Below are 4,780 nucleotides of genomic sequence, written 5' to 3'. Positions count from 1 at the left end.
CCGAGAACATTTCACGAAGGGCGGGGCTCGAAGTTGTTTTCACAACAACTGATTGAATGCTGGGGATGTGACGCAAGCAAGGGGACGGAAAGCATAACTGGAAAATGGGGTTCGCAGAGATTGGTGCCTTAAGACTGTGTGCCCTGTGACAGGGACAAAGAGAAACTGCAGGATTTCGAAAGGAATGGGTTTCTGGTAGAGCTAGGCATGGAGCATGACGTGTAACGTAGTAGGTTATATTTGGCAATAGCTATAAAATGGTTATAAATGGATAGCCTCTCCCTACTAGGCAACGGTATTGTTATAAGCTGTATTTCTCGGTATTATATTAAGATATGCAATGGTGTAGGCCTTGTTCACTCTCATCTATAACCGTAAACCTTAATTGCATGCGTGTAATTGTCCCTTCATAATCCCATTTAAACGTCTCTCAGGTGTGTCCTTGACCAGTCTTCCTCAAAATATAACCACATGGGATACTGAACAGTTCATCATGGTATGGCCTCCAGGTACATCTTGGATCTCAATAATGAAGGCAGCAGGATTAACGTCTGACTCCTTTAAAATAGCCCTGAATCTAATTATACACAGCAAATCCTTGTGTCAGCAGGGTATAGGCCTACTCTACTGTGGGATGTAGTATCCATGTTAAGGAGCGTTGTGCTGCACAGGAAATGGCCTACTCAGCAGCAACACGTCACTTCGGGATATAATTGTTGTAGGCCTAGCCTGTGATTTTGCAAAGACTGGGAGTCTTTCAGGGTCACTCTGACTCCAACGGGATTCCTTACATCGTCCTAATTTAATCTGAACTCAAATATGCTGGTATGCATATTACGTCCTGCAACCTGCAGTATTATCAAATGCATTACATCTTGATTCGTGCATGAGCATGTTTAAGGCAAAGTCTATTATAGTTTTCATCTCTAGTGCTAACAGTTTAATGAAAGGTGTATAAGAGTTTAAATGCTTATAATTATTTTCTAGCAGGTAATGTAAACTTTGGCTATGGGTTGATCTGTCAGATGGAATAGTAGCCTATAGGAAACAAAATCCCAATGCTGGCTACAGCGGTTTTGTGCTGGGTCACCTATTGGTTTTATTAATATTTGATTGTTGTATACATCATGAAGGGGCCGTGGGTTCTCTTTGCATCCTCCCTTTCTCTCTCTCTCTCTCTCTCTGTCTCTCTCTCACTCTCTGTCTGTCTGTCACAGTCCTCTGCTGTGGGCTCATTAAATTAGGCACATTTGAGGGCAGTACATTTCTGATGTTTTCAACACAGCAAATTGACATCTGGCATTAAAGGCACCCTTAAGAGTTTTAATGTTTCCAAAATCATTTTGATAGCACATAACCTCATAACATAACGAATGGCACTTCTGCCATTGTCTGAGTGGCCCTCTAGAGGCAATTACCGACCTAGCAACTTTCTGTGTTGTTTTAAAATGTGGGCTAAGGTGCGGGATCTACTTACCCGCTAAAGAGCACATAACAGTATATCATTTCAATGTCATTAATTACAATGACCAAATGTATTGCTGCTTTTAACTAGTAGGCTACAGCAGTGTTTCTCAAACTTTTTCAAACCACAGACCACTTGACCAATAAAAAAAAAAACCACAGACCACCTAGCTGAAAACAATAGTAGGCCTAGACCTACTTTAATAGGCTTTATTAGGCTATAGCTACAGTATTAATCTGAGGCAGGTTATATCAGGGATACTGAAAAATGTTGAACTTTAACTTGTTTCATTATACAGTATGCTTTCAGTTCATGCTATTCAATGTGTAAATCAGTTAATCAAAGATACTTCATATTAAGTGATTCCTCGTTGGTTGAATGAGTATAATGTTCTACGTTTGGGACTTTCAAGAAATGTTTAAAGACTTATCTGTTCACCTTACACTTAAGTAACCAATTCTCTTACTGAGTTATCTTTTGTGTGTTTTTTTATTATATGGATTCATTATTTTCATGATTGTTATTGATATTGTTGCTATTCCTATTATTATTATGTTTAATGTAGGCTTTTCAAATTTATTCGAAACAATTTTTTTTTTAAACTAATGTAGAGTCCATACACTGTAAATCGTTTTGGACAAAAGCATAGTCCAAATACCATAAACACAAACATAAACAAATACACTTATTTGGTCTCTGTGATTCCTCTTTTCAGAAGCATTAAAATATCCATCCACCATCTAGCCATGTGTGATTTAGTCTAGATATTTTTTCCTCACCAAAATGTAGCCCATATTTGGAGCATTATTTAAACCCCTTCTGGCCCAGATATTTTGTAATATTTGTACCAATTCTTTACATCTTCCTGTTTCATGTGATTTCAGCATTTACTCCAGATTAAAAAACGAGTCCACTAAAACCTCTGAAAGACACAGAACCAAAATCAAGTACGTCCACGGTTGTTTTTAATGCATTAGAAGATTCTAATTACCTGTAATAATAACAATAACATATCATTTTTCAGTTTTATCCTTTGTTTTATCCTTTTATTATTCTTTTAGTAGGCCTATGGCAGGCATAGGCCTATGGTCAATTGGGGATGAGGGGGTAAATGCAGGTGAACTGATGCATGGGGCTTATTTAATTGCAGATATGAATATACCCACTGTAATAAACTTTTCTGGATTATTCTTGGATGAAAGATGGCTACATATTGCAAAAGGATTTTCCCCTCTCGTTCCTTGTTGGTGAGAGATGGTGAGGCAACCGATGCAGGCTCCACGACTCCTCACTGTGTGATTTCAATTGCAATCTTGTTTATTTTTTTTCAGATTTATAGTATTTCTGTTGCTTGCTGGACATTAAAACTCTTGTAATGTGTCTGTGGATGGGGTGGGTTCGGAGAAATTACCTAGGTCGGACTCAGACGCAGGTGCCTTGGACCGCTGTAGTCCGTCTTCATTTTTTAATAAGAAAGTTGGTCAAGGTTTTTAGTTTGTGGTTGTAATATGAGCCTTTGGTAAAATCATTAAGATTGGATCCTTCCTTAAGGTATGGGGCCAAAGAGGTGATCAACAAATCACCTGGTGTGTTAAAATGCGTGCCCACAAAGGTAATTTCCTGTGCGAATGACCGAGAATGAGACAACACATAATGGATGAACAGAGTATTTCACTTTACTCTCTGATGTTAACATAGAAAGTATGCAGCTTTGATCGGTCAAAGTTCAGATGCTACTTTGCTCCTGAGGTGGGGGGCATAGCAACCAGTTGTCTGTGTAGTTTAGCACCATCAAACCATGTGATGGTAGGGGCCCAGGATCAAACCATGTGATGGTAGGGGCCCAGGATCAAACCATGTGATGGTAGGGGGCCAGGACTATATCCACACACTGCCAAAACTCAACCATCTCATTTAATCTCTCCCTGTACCAAATAAATACTTCGAGCATTCTGACCGCACTTGCAACACATCTTTTTGGAGAGGACCATGACCAAGGATGTGTCTGGAAAAATTACAACCAGTAGACAAAGATGACTTCGGACTTCCCAACCTGCTATGTTTTATGCATTCAGATGGAGACATACAGACATAATTATTGTGGTCTCTACCACCAGAGCTCCACTATGAATGTACCGTATTTATGTTTTCCCCTTGCCCCTATGAATGTTTGAGCACCAGACGGTTGCCTGATACTGATATTCTCTCACCTACAGCATGTATGGTAAAAATGAATAGTTACATTTATAATCCAGATCCTTACCGCAACTCAGAGTCAAATATTTAGGTTGAATTGTGGCAGTGAATTGGTATAGAGCTCCCTTTTTATGTGGATTATGGGTACACAGGGGGCGGGGATTCATTGGGGGATTCACATACTTTAAGATCTGTTTGAGAATGAGTCACTGAAATTCAAAGGCATGACTGCTTTTGTAAAGATGGTAGAACCTCCCCAACAGCGTTAACATTGTTGGTGTGAACACACACACACACACACACACAGTCACGCAACACTGCAGGACCAATGCAACACAATCGGAACGGACGTGTTGAGGCAGTATGTCCCAACCGTTAATCTGAGAGTTCGGTTTCCCTGTCTGGATCCAGTATGTGGCTGTATTGACAGCTGAGGCATTGGCTGTCCACAGTTCTTTGTTCTCCAAAAACACCTCCAATCACAACTACTTTCTGACACTATTAAAATATTTTATATGGGTCACAAGATCTCTCAATTGTTTGTTTGTTTCTAATGCAAATTCCCTGCTCCCCAACTCAAGCTTGCTAATCTTCCAGTTTTATTCAAATGAGCTACAACCACATACCAATTCTGTAGGTTGGTGACATTTTACTTGGGGGCCATGGGCGGAGCAGGCCCCCCCCCCAAGTGTGGCCAAAAATAGGCTACTCGCTCATGTATTCTATCAATCCCATGCCACAATTCTCAAATAAACTTTGTGTGTAGGCCTAACTAATACATTATGTGTATATCTGCCTTTACAATAACTTTCCTCGTGAATGTTTCATTTGGTAGGTTAACTGTCAAAAGCCTTGACACCCCCCAAACCATATTTGTCCATAGGCTATGCAAAGACTAAACCAGTAACGTCCATCCACTCTGTGACCTCTACAACTCGTAACGTCCAATCCTAGGTGCAGAATATTATCAACGTTACTTCCTTGCGCAGCGTTTCGAATTAAGCTTAATTCTATCAGGCTTTTGCTCTGTAGCCTACAGCACTGCCACTACTAATGACATATTCACACTGTAAAAAAAGATGCCCTGTACCTTTAAAAAAAAAACTCCCCTGTCTCTTG

The sequence above is a fragment of the Alosa pseudoharengus genome, unplaced genomic scaffold (assembly GCF_046254945.1).
Source record: "Alosa pseudoharengus isolate Yale_2024_CS ecotype anadromous, Long Island Sound unplaced genomic scaffold, YU_APseudo_1.1 YU_APseudo_1.1_scf_24, whole genome shotgun sequence".
Classification (NCBI taxonomy): Eukaryota; Metazoa; Chordata; class Actinopteri; order Clupeiformes; family Clupeidae; genus Alosa; species Alosa pseudoharengus.
This window is presented reverse-complemented; position numbering follows the sequence as displayed.